Source organism: Microtus pennsylvanicus, chromosome 9, assembly GCF_037038515.1.
Source record: "Microtus pennsylvanicus isolate mMicPen1 chromosome 9, mMicPen1.hap1, whole genome shotgun sequence".
Taxonomy (NCBI): domain Eukaryota; kingdom Metazoa; phylum Chordata; class Mammalia; order Rodentia; family Cricetidae; genus Microtus; species Microtus pennsylvanicus.
In genome coordinates, this window is record NC_134587.1 from 16043527 (window position 1) to 16060086 (window position 16560).

Below are 16560 nucleotides of genomic sequence, written 5' to 3' on the forward strand. Positions count from 1 at the left end.
AGGTATCAGAAGAAAAACGATGGCAAAGACATAGATGTATAAGCCTAAAGCTAATCTGCAGCTAGAGTGAGCAACTCTCAGAGCAAGGCTGTGCCGACCCTCGCACGCTACCTCCAGGACAGATGAAGAAATGACAGGAACAAGGTGAGCCGATGATTGGTCACCTGGCCCACTACCCCCTGCCCACCCTAATGCCGCATCTCTGCGCTTTCTTTACACCGCTCCCACTTAGAACACGTCACAGGGGAAATGGGAGGAAATTTTGCTTGATAGAATAGAAATTCTTGGAAATTGAAATTGGGTAGTGATTTTTGTTAATTTGTTGAGTGAGTCAGTTCTTACTCACGCTGTTTGAAGAATGAACTCACAGTCCGCTGCTGATCTCTCCATACATTTTACTGTGTACTGCTGGGCTCTCCCCATGCCACTGTGTCTTAACTTTTCCTCTACGGTATCTAATGTAGTAGGTGGAAGCTGTGTTTCCCAGAATGCTTCTCTGCACACGGGTACATATGCATACAAAATAACTAATGTGTACTTCCAGTTTTTAAAAAATAGCATTTCAAAAATAACCTTAAACGCACATACATTGCTATATCAAATTGGATTTGTGTGAGTTAAAATATTGTTTTAGAAAAAAAGAATAAAAGATAGTAACAGTTTTATACTGGAAAAATGTTTCAGATCATCATATTAGCAGGTTAAGATAACATGATCAGATGCATTGATAAGGAATTTGATGAGGTTCAATATTTACTAAGTTAAAATTCTGAACAAAAGGATGCATCTTTAACACACAGCAAAGCAATCTATGGCCAAATTAAAGGGTGTCACGTGGAAATCATGATACCTAAAAAAAAATCAATAAACAAGCAAAAACTATACCTTTTTCATACTAAAAATAACGTTATTAGAAAATCCACCTCAAAATAAAAACACTTTCAAATCTTAATAAACGCTATAAATGAAAGTATAAAATTCCACTGTGTATAAAAATAAGTTGTATACACAGCACTAATTTTTTTGGTATAGAAAGATATCATAAAAATTAATCTGCCCATAAACATACATATACACATACGTCCATATTTCAAGTCTGTTTGGGCAAGATACCAAGTATATAAGCAGTCACATGTCAAAGTGGGTATATAAATTGATCAAGTTTTATATCAATTGTTAAGGGGTTTCCCTAAGATTTAAATATGAACATGTTGTAACAGCAGTGGTAAATGATGCCTTCTAGAAAGAGGTTACAGGGGTAGTAAATATGGCTCAGTGATTTCAAACATTCATTGCTCTTACACAGGACCTGGGTTTCATTATTCGAGGCACCCACATGGTTTACAACCATCTGTAACTCCAGTTCCAGGAGACCCACTACCCTCTTCTGGCCTCCACATGCACCAATCATGCCTATACATACATGCAGGCAAAATATTCACACATAAATTAAAATAAATACATCTTTTTTAAAAGTGACAGCCAGGCAGTGGTGACACACGCCTTTAATCCCAGCACTCGGGAGGCAGAAGAAGGTGGATCTCTGTGAGCTGGAGGTTAGCCTAGTCTACAGAGCAAATTCTGAAAAAAGAACAAAAAAAAAAAAAAAAGAAAAGGAACTTACAATACATGAACACAGATTTCTTGTTAGGAAAAAAACTGTATGAAAGAGAAGATGATAGACAGACAGACAGATAGATAGACATGATAGACAGATAAGATAAATCACTCGTAATTCTGACACCCAGTGAAAAATCTCAGAAAATACATTTACTTTTCTACATCTTGCAAATACAAAGCACATACACACACTTCAATGGAAACATACAATTTAACATATGTGTTTAGCAATGGGAATGTATTTTATCCCAATTGATATATTTTTCCCACTGGTCTTATCCCCCACATAGCAATCAATTTGTTCAGTATCCCAGAAATTATCTAACCAATTGCAAGACATCTAGGTTATATACAGTTTTTGTCACAAAAATCTTTCAAAAATAATCCATAAAGCTAAAATTGTTTTCACATTTCTATTTTTAAGCAAATAAATATGAAATCTGATAAGTATTTTTGAAATCAATATCTAAAAATGTAAATAGTCTGAAATCTCTACTACTCTACAAGTCAAAATAAGAGTTGCCATAGAAACAGCAATGGCAGAAAATCAAGTCTGACACGGGATCAAAAAAAGAAGGAAAGAAAAAAAAATCAATGAACCAATTTATTTGTAGAAATCAGGATTAACTTCATTGGGAGTATGACCCATATTTAAATTTCACTTTTACTATTTCTTCCAAACCAAGAATCTTAAAAATAGAATCAATGCCAAATTCTGATATCAAATCTTACAATAAATCTACTTTTTAAAATGTAGGAATTGTAGACATTAAATTACAAATAAAATGTAATTATTGTTTTATTTAAGAGTAACTTTATAAAGAGGATTTAAAATGAATATACACATCTTTACCTTATAGTATTTCTAGCTACGTTATCTTCTAATCCTGGAAGAAAACATATAATCCTTGCACCTGAGGTCTCTCTGTGTGATAAGGAGCAGGACCCACAACAAATGAACCCAACCAAGAAACCACCTTGGCCTCACTCCAATCAACAAGGCTCACAGCGCAAGCACCCAGTGTGTTAGCATCCTGCCTAGTTTTCATCAACCTTCACTGAGCTTTGAGACTTGTTTGTAGTTAGGGTTTAGTGTGTTGTTGTTGTTTGCTTTGGATTTTCTCTCTCTCTTTTTTTAATGTGGTGATTACTGTTTTAAAGAGGAGTATTTTTGGTCATGTTAGTATTCGGTGATACTCATTAAAGTCTCCATAAAAATAATCGTCAAATGACAGTTACCAGTTGACTATTTGAATCAATTAAGAAACTTTCCTTCAAAGTCTTAACATTGCCAAGTATATAGCTAAATCTTTAGTAGTACTGCATTGCTATATTTGCAACAAAAGCCAAAATCAAATGCACCTGAGTTTACTAACATTTTAGCTCACTTGAAGTACTTTCCTATTGAGAATTAAATATTAAAAGGAAACAAATAACCGAACCATAGTGGCACCCACCTTTAATCCCAGCACTCAGGAGGCAGAGGCAGCTGGATCTCTGTGAGTTCAAGGCCAGCCTGGTCTACAGAGGAGTTCTAGGACAGCCAGGGCTAGGGCTGTTACACAGAGAAACCCTGTCCTGAAAAGCAACAACAACAACAAAGAAATGAAAATGAATGCCTCTACACATTTTTACACTAGTCTTTGGTTTAGCTTTTGCTATATTTATAATGATTGTTTTCTTTGTTGCTTTTACAAACTACACTTTTAACTGGATTTAAATTTAAAAAAATAAAAACATGTACTTCCTAAAATTAAAGCATTGCATAGTGTATCCTATACAAAAATCGCCCCAAATGACTTTTTACTTTTCTAAGCAATTATTCTCTGCATTCACATCACACAGATGTGCCTCCCCTGAACTGTCCAAAGCGTCAGGAAGCCTGATCTATGCAATAAATTGTAAGGTCTTCAGAGAATACCTAGGACTTCCGCCTCGAGCACTGGTGCCACCAGCATCATAAGCAGCAGTGTGAAGCTACTGAGTCTCCGTTTTTCAACACAAACCCAGAAGATTGTGACTCTGGCAAGATGGACGTTAGAATTTTAATCACCTCACTTTATTTAGATCAGCCTACAAGCCACAGTATTTTTCAGTGGGGCAATCCATCATTCAGTGCTTGTGGCCACTCTTAGATGATCCCAGAGTAAGGCCATTGGGGTAAACAGAAGGAAAAATGGGGACTATGGGGACACAGAATGGAAAAGAGCCCTTTCCTTGGAAATCTGGCTGGAACCTCTTCCCAGCAAAATAGGAAGAATTCCGGCTTGTGTATCAATTACTGCAGCCTCTCTAGTCCCAGGTGTATACCTGTAATTTTCTAGGAATCTCACCAGAAAGCCCACTCACAGGAGATGGACAAGTACGAACACCTTTGTGTAATCCTTCCTCTTCTAGTTTTATGAGATTATAATTTCACCCCAGGCATCTCCCCCACCTCCCTATCATCTCACTTATTAAAGAGAAGAGAAAGGGGAAAGTGGTTTTACAGCTACTTTTTGAGATGTAGCTTTAAACAGACACACACATAAATGCATATTTGGCTAATTTAGGACAGTTAGTTGTGACTTTTTTTGGAAGAGCCAATTCCCACACTTTCTCTTAACCCTTCTGTTGAAAGTCTGCATTAACATTATCTTTAATAGAACTCCTGTTTCCAACCGGCTATTCCTGACATTCTTTTATGCCCTACAAATAAAAATTTCAATTTAGTTTTGGTAGAAGTTCATAAACAATTAAGGGAACTCCTGGGGCTACTAAGAGTGAGTGACAGCATGCTGCCTCTGTCCCCTCACCTTTGACAGATATGACTCTCTATTGAGATGTTTATAAAATGTAAACATTCTAAGATTTATCTGTAAATAGATTATCCTGTCAGAGAAAAGCGTTTCGATCACTAATGTGAAGATGGTATCATTAATATTTAATAACGACTTTAATTCTTCTCTGAATGAAATACGGCTACAAAATCAATCCACCTATAAACATCTTGAGTAAATAATAGATGTAGGAAGTGGGAATTTTTCTATTATATATCTCAGATCTCATGCTAGCAAAGCCTTAACCTTCAACTCAGGTGAAAGACAGTACCCATCCACACCACAGAACTGCCCTTACGTTTCCTTTTTCACCAGCAGCTAACAGAGTTAAAACCACAACATTGTTATTCTTGATAGCCTATTGCAGATACATCAGATTTTTTTGGAAATTTGGTCCAACTATGCTTTTACATTCAATGCTGAATTTTGGTGATTTGTCAAAGTTTAAAACAAACAAATATAAAAGTGAATTATGTACCTAGCCAGTGCAAGAATATAATTCCTCCCCTTAATGGCTAGTTGTGACTTAGTGGGTTCAACTAGAATCAGAGGGCAGAAGGTTCTGAAGGCCCGAACTGTGAAATGAGTAATACTGTGCCCTGGAGTTAAAGACACAGACAGATGTGATCTGTTTCCATGGAGTTCAACATGCCCGATTCCCATCTGGGACAAAACAGAAACGCCTGAGAATCATTATCTGCAGAGGCAGTTCTATAGCCCTGTGATGGAGGTGGGTCACTTGTCTATCTGTTGCTTTCATTGGTTAATTAATAAAGAAACTACTTGGCCTTTGATAGGACAGAAAATTATGTAGGTGGAGTAGACAGAACAAAATGCTGGGAAAAAGAAGTTGAGTCAGAGAGTCGCCATAGCTCTCCTCTCCAAGATGGATGCAGGTTAAGATCTTCCTGGTAAGCTACCACCTCGTGGTGCTACACTCATTAATAGAAATGGGTTACTCAAAATGTGAGAATTAGCCAGTAAGAGGCTAGAGCTAATGGGCCAAGCAGTGTTTAAAAGAATACAGCTTCCGTGTAATTATTTTGGGGTAAAGCTAGCCATGCAGGAGTCGGGCGGCTGCCGCTCCATACTACAGCCCTGGATTAGCTAGCCAGCTGCTGTTCAAGATCCTCTCTGCGTTCTTCGGCTCACCTCCTTTTCATGGCAACATTTCCATCACTCTCACAAGAAGCATTATGCCCCAAGGACAAACCAATTTCTTTCACGCAAATGTACGTATTTGCTCTGCGATATTTCCATCAGCGACACACGAGGAAAACCTGCCCTGTCGCTTCCTAGCAGAAAGGGGAAGCAGACTGCCACTCCACGCAGAATGACTTCTCTGCTATACCATTTCTTGACTCATTTGCGTTTGCCAAAAGACAGATGCACTTGCCATCTAGGAGGAGTTGGCAGGAAAGCAGCAGCCATGTCACAGCCGTGACGAGCTGGTTTGCCATACTTAGCAGTCAGTCAAGTAAGTAAACCATGGAGCTGCAGGGCTGGGTAGAAAGGCGGGGTCTAGAGGTTGCCATTTAACTACCCTGCCACAGCTCACATTTTTACTCTTGTCAAGACCTCTCTGTGGTCTTGGCCTCCACAGCTGGAGAGCGAGAGGCAGGCAGCCCAGCTCCTCTCCAAAGCCCTGCTAATGTTCCTGGAGTCATAAAATGAGATTCAGCACTAGTGCTGTCTCTTGTCTTAGCCTGTACCAAGCCATCAGTTTTTCTTAAAGAAAAAGATGTGGGGTTGTGGGGTTTCTTCTTTTTTCCCAGCTTCCCATTAGTTAATAAGGTTTTGAGTTTGAGACTAGACCGAGTGCAACCCACAGTGACAGAAAAGTCCCCAGGATATCGTATCTGCCCATTCTTCTTCATCCTCCTCCTACTGGGGCCCCCCACTCGCAGCTCTGCAGCTCTCAGTTGCAATCTACCAAATGATAAACATTACCATTCCCTTCCAAAGGGGAAACAGCAGACATTCCCTTTCAACACTGAAAAAAAAAATTACCAAGCCAAGTTCATCACCGAGCTGATGACGGGAAAAACAAAACACAAAAAACCACCAAGACCCCAACAGAAAAGAAACTCAACAAGGCTTACCACCTAAGACTTCTCTGACCATGATGGGTTTGAGTCTCCTCCTCTACAGGCGCCCTACAGAGGTAATGGAGTAGTTACTACATATCAAACTATTTTGGAAAGAAACTCCCACCTGCCTCTTCTATTCTTCCAGGAAACTGCTCAAATGTTCCGATCAACTGCTGTACCGCACTTTCTCTAGCCTTCCCTAAGGTGCCAGAACATCACTCTCATCCGGAATGCTTCTCGAACCACATCTGTAAGATCCGATGGTGCTTAAATGAACATTACAGGTACTTTGTGAGCTCACAAGCCACAGAAATCAATTGATGTCTTGCATAGAGAAGTCTTGAGATTGATTTTTTTTTCCAGGAGAGAACCAATTTGAGACTTTAGGAGATGCACGGAAGCCAAGGATACTGAAAAACTATTGGAGCTTAAGGAGAAAGAAAATCACAGAGGTGTACAACTTGCTTTTCTGTACTACTAGATTAGTACTCTGTGCTATCAGATTAGAGGCTTCCTCGGGGAAGCAACCTCTTAGACAAGGATGCTTTTCAGGAGTGCCTGACTGGAAAATGATTGAGAAATGCTACCCAGTTTCTGCAGTGGTCAGCGTGAAAAGGCAACTCTCCAAGCACAGAGAAGGGGTACTGTTGGAGGGTTTTCCCCACCATCTTGCATTCAATGTGGACTACTGCATTTTTAACGATGTGAGCCTCCAGTGGACTCATTCTTTTTTAAGAAAAAAAATTGACCTAATTCTTTGGCATTCCATACAATGCATGTTGACTCGTTCTTACGGCATTTGAAAATTTTGAATTGTGGCAGGGAGTGTAACTCAGTGTTAGAGAACTTGTCAAGGACATACAAAGTACAAGTTCAAACTCCAGCACGACATCAAAAGGGAATGAAAGAACTATCAGAATGGATCTGTTTGCTCAATAAAAAAAATTTAAACATCATCAAATGAATGTTGCATGCCATTCTAGGCATTGAGCGTCATAGCAAGACATAAAGCCAGCATCCAGGCCTTTCTCAAGAGTACAGCTGCTTGGAGGAAGGTGTGGAAGAGCAGGAAACAGAAAAAAAGCACAGTCTCCCAAAATACAGTGTCACTAAACAATCTTACAATAACTGTCCCTAAAAAGTGTAATGATACTTTATTTGTGTTTTAACAAATAAGGATTGCCTGAAGATCAAAGTGCAAAGAGAAGTTACTAGAGGCCAGGGCGTGGTAGCATACCCTTTAATACCAGGACTGTGGAGTCTGAGGCAGACAGTTCAAGGCCACTCTGGGTGAGCGAGATCAACTCTGTCTAAAGGAGAGCTCACACAAAGGTGTCCAAGCACTTGGGATCCCACGCCTTTAATCCCAGCACGAGGGAGGTGGAGAGAGGAATGAAACGGCTGGGCAGAGAGAGGAATATAAGGTGGGAGGAGACGGGAGCTTAGAGCAGTCAAAGGACACAGTCTGGGGAGGCAGAGGCCATCTGAAGACAGGATCACCCTTTTGGCCTGAGCATCAGTAGAAGTAAAAGGTCTCTCTAGTGGTTGATGGCTCTACTCTGATCTCTTAGCTTTCACCCCCTTTTATCTGACTCCAGGTTTTTATTAAGAACAGTTAGAATACATACTACAAGAAAATGGGTGGGGTAATAAATCAGAACATATCCTACGATTCCACTCGTTTTCTTCACGTTAATCTCCTTAGATGTAAATATGTAAAGAAAGCCATCTTTACTCTAGTTCATGAGCCTAGCCTCACATCTGAGTTTTGCCTCTGTCTGTAAAATTTCAGACCTTTCAGAGTCTGGCTTTTGTAGCACCATATCTTCTTCTGAAATCCGCTTAATTACTATATCACATTTATTTATTTATTTCTATGTGTGTCCGAATACGTGTGGGCGTGTATGAGGAGGTCAGAGGACACTTTTCAAGCACGGGTTCTCTCCTTCCACCATGTGGGTTCATCAAGCTTGGTGGTTCTCTTCCCTTGTCCCCTCCCCTCTCCTCTCCTCTCCTCCCCCTTTCTCTGTCCTAAGGATGTGTCTCAGTGGCAAAGTACGCACCTTGCATGTGCAAGAATCTGGGATTGATCTTCAAAATTACAAAATCAAGTCTAGTCTACGTGAGTGTACAACACTTGGATGTCAAATACTTCCCAACCCACTGACCGTGATTACAGTATCAGATACCATTAATTCGATTTCTCAAACAAAGACCTAGTTTAGAAAGCCAAGATGAAATGGTTCTCAGTTGCTGTCTGCTTACTGCTAATTAAATTCTGCCTCCTCCAGACCCATCCCATTAGAGATGGGGGGGGCGCATACCTTGAGGACTAATTAAACAATGATACTTTCAGATGCATTTGTATGATAAAGAACTTGGGAGTAGAATTAAGTAAGCTGAAGCCCCCAAGAACGAACCATCCAAAAATGATGTAGAGGAAGGAAAACATGAAATACGGCTTCAGATACTCACAGGTAAATGATCAGGTATGGACAGACTGATACTATCAAGACCCTCAGCACTGTCACAGCTAAAAACTTCATCATCTGATTCCTGCACAGAGGAGCAGAGGGAGGCGCTGTCAGCTTCTTCAAAGGTCCCCTTTAAAATTCCACTCATAGCTGTCACATGGACCTGCAGAAGGAACGGGAGCCAAGGATTGAAATCTGTGCCCGTTGACTGCATAGTCAAGGACTGAGTGTCTTCTTGGGGTCGGGTACTCTGAACCACAGACAGCACTTGCTGTAACACTGGGAAGCGTGGTGAGCAATGACACCCTGGTTCACTCTTACTTTTCATTCTCATTCTGGCACTGGTGTCTGTGAGAAAGAGCTCAAATTAAAAAAATGTGGGATAGGAAGAATGCCGCATGAGGAAATATGGCTTCGTGTTTTCAGATGCCAAAACACAAGTCAAATACATTCCTTTGATTTGTTCTGCTAAAGCGCGTACTGCGTTGGCAGAGCCGGAGTTCAGAACAAAATGGATCACTCACTTGCACGCTGTCATACCGGGAGCATGCTGATGAGGGTATGTCTATCTTGTTGGGGATTTCTTTTTTCTCATATACAAAGGCATCTACTTTCCTGGGGCTCTTTGTCCATCAAAAATCAAATTGGTTGCTAGGAATGGCAATACCTGCAGAATTTAGATGACTTATCTTGTTTCCAGTCAATTCAGCCAAGCCACAGGGAATATTCAAGGGCTGCTAAGGAGAGCTGAATAGATTTTACACATGACAGACTAGTCCCCAAATCTTTTTGCTGGATAAAGCATTAATTCTTCACTCTTGGTGGTAACACAGGCTGGGAGAGTCAGTCAGACGCAGGTAGATTCACAATTTTAAAAAATTGTTAATGTCAAGTCTGATGAATCATTAAACCACTTAGAGTAACAATTTCTCTGCATCTATAGAGAAAACATAACCAGGGGTTGCAAACACAAACACCTACAGGGGCCGAACTTCAGGAGGGAACGGGATCAGCTGTGCTAAAAATCATGCAGTCTTCTTCCTTGTCTCTTTTATGTGCTGTTTGTAACAAGGCTACCAAGAAATAGGCCTTTTCTAAGGGAAAATGATACACCACTGCAAGAATAAACAGCCTCCCAAACAAGTAGACAGTAGGTGGTGGGCTCTGAGATGTGCTAAATAGAAAGCCGCATTGCCAGGGCTGCGTGAGAGATGCCTACCTGGGACTAGGTCTTTTTGGCTACAGGCTTTCACAGTCTAACCTACTGTAACCTGGCGAGTGCCTTGTTTACATATCCGGAAGCGTCACTTTGCAGTACTAGACTTTATGGTCCACGTCCGCTTATCACTTATTGATTCTGGGTACAAAGCTAAAGAAGCAACTTTCAAATTACGCTGTAATTTGAAGCCCACATTGTACTGATTCAACAGCACAGACCAGAATGATCAGCATCAGTGACTTAGATGGTTGACTGCCTGGGGTATCAAACAACACAGGCCTACAAATGCCCTTAGCCAGCCATGCATCGCTGAGCAAACCAAGAGCACAAGAAACCCTGGCAGCAAGAGCCACAAAGGGGAAGTGACCGCTTAAGACAGCCCTCAATATGGCAACTTAAGACATGGCTTCTAGTAGTATGGAAAGTCAAACTTCAGGGATTTATTTTTGAAAGGTCTACTTTGGGGTCTGTCCCCTCTCTTTCTGTCATTATTGACCAGATAGTTTCCCTTAATTTAGGTGACTACAGTTCCGGGGGACATTTTAGCTCCAAGTCTCTTGGGTAACAGGCTTCCTCTGAATCTGTGCCCTCTGGTTCCCCAGGCTCCCCACTGGCACACGGTTCTCATCTTCAAAAGCTTTCTCTCACCTCACCATCTCCAGCTACCATCAGCAGTGTCTCGTGATGAGTTTTTATTTGCTTGTTTTTCCAATTGAGTGTCTTCATTGATCATTTCTGCCTCTCTGGCAGGCATGTGTAATTTACTTGGTAAACGGTTACTGTATTTTCTCATGTTTACACTGTTATGTTTTTAAGATTTAGTTTACTTATACTTGTGTGTATGAGCGCGGATCTGTGCTGGGTATGTACATGTGAGTCCAGGTACCTACAGAGGCCAGAAGACGATGTTGGATGCCATGAGCCTAGAATTATAGGCAATTGTGAGCTCCCAAACATGGGAGCTAAGAACTGAATTTGGGTTCTCTGGAATAACAGCAAACATTCTTACCTAAATTATGTCTCTAGCACCACTGATATTATTTTAGATGATAGAGAATGGCAATGAAGCAATGTATTTTTTTAAAAAAAAACAAACCAAACTTCTTACTATTGTATGATGGGACTCATCTACTGGGAGCTAATGATGTGGGCAGAGGCAAGCTAACAACATACAAACGAACTTAAATATATAATATGTTATATGAAGGTTAACTTCTAAAGAGAAAAACAAACACTTGAGGGATATAGTGACCGTAATCTGGCCATATAGAGGACATTTAATTTTTGTTTGGTGAGTGTCACAAAGAAGAAATATGGACAAGAAGGTGAGTTGGCACCTGGGACTTTGAAGAAGAATGGTCCAGGACAAAAGAACAGTTGTGTGTCAAAGGCCCAAGAAGAGCATGCTAGTGGTGAAATTAGACAGGGAATAGAAAGCAGAATTTAAAAGGTTTTTAACATTTTTCTAATTGAGAAGAAGTCATTGCAGGATTCTGGCATGTGTGCATACCTGTACGTGTGTGTGTGTGTGTGTGTACACTTATCAATTACTTGATAATGGTGGTGAAATCTTGCTGCTACTATTCAATAGAATAATTCAGATACTTTGTGCCACTTTGTAGGCTTCTTTGGCAAATAAAATTAGTGATAAAAAGTAATCATTTCTTTATCAAGTTAAAGAAATAAATAGAGGGGGTGGTTATAAATTAATAGTAATCATTGCAAGTATTTATTTGTTGATTTAGAATTAAAAGTAAAAATACCTGCTTTAGTCGTGTCCTCCTAAGGTTGCTCAGTCAATATTTTTCTTTTTAAGACAAATGTAAAATTACTACCTGCTCTGCAAGAAGTTCAAGGCTTGGGCTCCATGTAGGCTTTGTTTGAAATCTAGTGGTCTGTCCTTAAAAACTCTCTTGCAGACAGTGCTTAACCTATGGTGGGAAGAATCTGCTTCCCTTCAAGCCACTCATGTGGAGGTGTTTTAAGTCTTGCAGAGTAGCTTGGGGAAGGTCTTTAATTGATTTCAGTCATGATGTGGAATCAATATAAAGCATTTGTTAGATTTTTCTCAATTTGTATTTGATGTCTGGATGTGCTAAGCACATGTCCACTATGCTGAGAACAGGTGACAGAAACTGGTTATGTAGGACAGAGATCCCAAAGCAATAGAGTTCCAGGGATGTCCCTGACAGGAAACAGGCACGCCAGAAGGGCTCTGGCCCCTGTTTCTTTGTTGTCTCTTCTCCTGAGGTCGAGAACCCTGCCAAGAAGCTACACAGCATAGCACCTGCTGACACCCATTCCTGGATCTGCCCCTGCCACCCAGGAGTTCCTCTTTCTCAACTCTCTCAAACTCTCACCTATGAATCTACAATGAACCTTCTTCCGAAAAACTCCCCCTCTGTGGGCCTTGAATTTCACTCTTCAAAGTCATGAGACAAAAACACACTGGTCACTGACCCAGTAGACTTTGTGTGTAATTGTGAGTATCTAATGCCTGAATTCTTCAGCTAAAGTCCACCTGAAGTTAGAGGAAAGGCCTCAGTAAACACTTTGGGTAACTCCATGTCCTACAACCCAATTCCTAAGTTAAAGTCCACCTAACACAAAAAAGGCCTAACTCAGTGACACCCCAGCTCATCTCCATGCCTCACTTTAGTTTCTGCCATCAATCCTGGAGAGTGTCTCAGATTGAAAGCATGACATCATGCCACTGACGGGACTCCTCCAGTTACCCAGTATCTCTGATTTTTTTCTACTAAGCTCCACCTCCGAATAATACAATAAAATTTCTTCCTAAAACCCACCCTCTGTGGCCTATGAACTGCATTGTTTGAGTCCCCAAGACAAGTTCCCGAAGCCACTTTCTCAGTGGATGTTTTTGCATGACTGTGACCACTGGGCACCCTGACCCATGAACTAAAGCCCCCATCAGTTGAAAGAGAAGGCATCCAACGGAACTCAGGTGTACCTCTCTTTCTGGTGTTAATTAGAGAAAGCCTGAAATGTATAGTTGGGCATTTGAGTGGGAAAGGGGAGGGAGGCAGAAAGAAGGGGAGAAGGGACAGGGGAAAAAAAGGAAGAAGAAAGAGAAAACTGTTCATCCTGCCTTGTCTTCACCAATCTCGTCCCGGTTTCTACCGTCTGACTCCATTCCTGAAATCACCATGTAATACTTTCGTGGTAACACAAAAACCATTCAAGAGGAATGAGGCTGTGAGAGATTAGGATACTATTCCCATTCAGATATCTGCAGTGATGGGTGGGAGGGATATGTTTTAGGAAGTTACTATGAAGGCTTTTTAATGAGGGTTTTTTTTAATTTTTTCATCTACAGTAAGTGAAAATCCTAAGCATATTTGAAATCACCCTATGACGCAGAATTGTTGAGACTTCATAACCGGAAAGGAACGTTATCAAAATCAGAACTATAGACGACTTGACTGATATTTCCTAGCAGCGAGTATTGCATTTGCTGTCTATCTGCCGTAAATCGAATATGTCTGAGTTCTACCTCAGGGTTCCATGACAAGGTCCCACCTTTCCTACATGCGAAATGTGTGGGGCCTGTTAGGTTTCTGAAATCTGCCTACTGGCAATACTGTATTAGTCCTAATATAAAAAATAATTACAATTTGGGCTGCAATCAGGGGATCATGAATGCTTTTGCTCCTGCATTGCTGCAACGTCACAAATGTTATAGCCCTAACTTAACTCAAGGTGATAGCATCAAGAGGAGAGTTCTAGAGGAATCATTATGTCACTGAGGTTCATAAATATTTTCCTTCTAAGAGCCCCTCAGCCCTGCCCAAATTCCTTCCCATTCTGTGAGCTTACAGAGAAGAAGGCTTAGGAAGCAAGTCTCCCCAGAGACAGACTAGAATGACATCGTGATTCTAGGTTTCCATGCTCCAGAAGAGTGAAAAGTATTTTTTCTGTTGTTATTAATCTACCCAGTCCATGGTATTTTGCCATAGCAACCTAAATGGAGTAAAATATAGAATAATGATACTTTGGATTACAATGTTTAAAACAACAGTATAGTAATTATGTATGTGCCCAGAAACTCAAAAGAGAAAGCAGATTACTGGAGTCAGTGTAGAAAATTTAAGTCATTAACTTATAAGCTAGATTTTATGAGGACATACATGAGAAATAACTGAATTAGCTACTGACTCAGGAAAGATCACTAGAATAAAAAGGTAAAATCTAATTTGTTGTTTTGAGAGAAGACCTGTGAAGAATGCTGGGTCTGACGAAATTTCTACAAATGAAAGTTAATTTTCTAAAGTTAGTGGAGAGCTTAGAAGTGCGTCTCCACAGACCCTGGGTTTTGGCTTATCCAACAAGTGTCATAGAGGAAATACTCTATGTCGAGGTTTATATTATGGGTTATATTCCCGAATAACCATGTACACTGAACAGCAGGCCCGCACCTATCACCATCCCGTGCTGTTTTCACATCCTGCTCTCATTCCCACTAAAGCAATGCTGACCAGGTAGCCCCGGTACAATCACGGGCTTGGATTGCTACAGAGAGATAAAGGTTAAAAATGAAAGCAGACTGAACAATTCTGGGGACACAGGTCAAGGAAGCCAAAACATGGTGATGAGATTTTGAAGACCAAGAAATCTCTAAATGAGAAAAAGCACAATTGGGAGCCTAGAAGGTCTTGGCATTGATTTTCGTCAAGGATTTAGTCATAAAAGAACAAAAAGCAGAAGAAATCAGGCTAGTTGTGGGGGATGAGGCAAACATCTTAGAACCAAATCTCCGATAGCAGCTGGGAAGAAGCATTTTTACCCACATGTCTGGGGACATCCAGATCCCCCAGCTAAAAGCACATCTGTGGGATTTGAATGCTAAGATCTCGGGGGTAACAGATAGAAAATAAAATCGCAAGGGATAAAGAATCCCTAGAGGAGAAGTTGTCCCACAGTGGGATGTGGTGTTCATCACTGCGGGCTGTATCTCAGGTCAACTGGAAAACAATCCTGGGAGAATCTTTTTTTTAATACATAGTCCCAAGACTCACCAGAAATTACCCATTTGATGGAAAGCCCATTGCTACAAACATGATTTGACGATTCCTTACAATTTCATGGGTGGCTGACTTAATTTCCTGGAGTTTTCTCACTTATAAAGCTGGGCTAATGAGGAGCTCGTTGACAGTGTCAGACTACACATTCCAGGTGTTCTCGCGACTGATAATTTCTACACCTTCCTGCCATCCGTGAGAATGATCTATTCCAGGAAGCATCACAGAGCTAAAGCAGAACAAGTCACACCCTAAGGTCTGGACAGCTCGGATTCTGCTCCCCACCTCTCCTGTGCTCTCTCTCTCTTATGCTGCCATGCTTTCTCACCTCCTTCGAAGGAATATCTTTTTTAACATTCATCCATTTACTCATTTCTTTATTTAGAGCGTCTCTGTGTGTGTGTGTGCGCGCATGTGCGTGCATGCGTGTGCAATATGCATACTTGGCGTAGCAGGTATATAAAGATCAGAGAAGGGCAACTTGAAGGAGTTGCTTCTCTCCTTTCACTTCGTGAGTTCTGGAATCATGCCCAGGTTCATCATGTTGGGTGGCACCAGCCTTTACCTGCTGAGCAATGTAACTGGCCTCCCTCCACCATGACATGCAGCATCAAGAGAACCCTTATTAAATGCAACCCTTTGATCTTGTCCGACCCACTTCCAGAACTGTAAGAAACTGAGCTCTTTATCAATTTCATGCAAACAAACATTTGCTGAGAGTGAAATTTAACCAAATTATTAACACAAGGCAGGATGACAAAGTAGGGGTGAGGGACCAAGATGCACTGCTTGCTTTTGGGGGTCTTCGCATAGATGACCACTGCAAAGATGGGTAAAAAGTGGAAATCTTCCATTGGGGGCACCCTCCTCCTCAGTGGTGAACATGGGCAATGTCTAGATCTTTCCCTACTGAGCGGCCACACCCTACATAAAAGCCTGCCTCCCACTCCTCGATGCTTATTTTGACATGGGACAAATCTGAGGGAAGTTGTCAGGGCATGCTTGTTCAAACCATCAGATTTTACCTAAAGCCTACCTCACAGTCCAGGAAGGGCTGTGACTGTACTAACAGGACACACACAGTTTCATACGCTGTAATTTCCCCAGTTATGCAGCAAAAACATCCCATTCTGTCGCTGTCTAATTGGCTTTTGGTTTTGTATTTAGGGCTATAGAGTATTGCACAGACTAACTGTACTATAAATATTTAATTAAACTTCTAAAAGAGGATGCTGGGCTCTTTTCAAAGATACATACTCAGAGGAAACACATGTAAATCACAGTACCATTTTATCATAT

The 16560-nt window shown here is 40.9% G+C and overlaps 1 protein-coding gene across 2 annotated transcripts in view; it reads right to left on the bottom strand.

The window, feature by feature from the left end:
• Csrnp3 (cysteine and serine rich nuclear protein 3) overlaps positions 1-16560 on the bottom strand; it is a 172205-nt gene that overhangs the window by 146562 nt on the left and 9083 nt on the right. Inside the window, exon 2 of one of the 2 annotated variants that reach the window (XM_075985003.1) lies at positions 9005-9166. The exons of the other annotated variant lie outside the window; for it this stretch is intronic. The gene's annotated coding sequence lies outside the window, so the exon portion shown is untranslated. The remainder of the gene's footprint in view (positions 1-9004; positions 9167-16560) is intronic. 2 annotated transcript variants of the gene reach the window in all.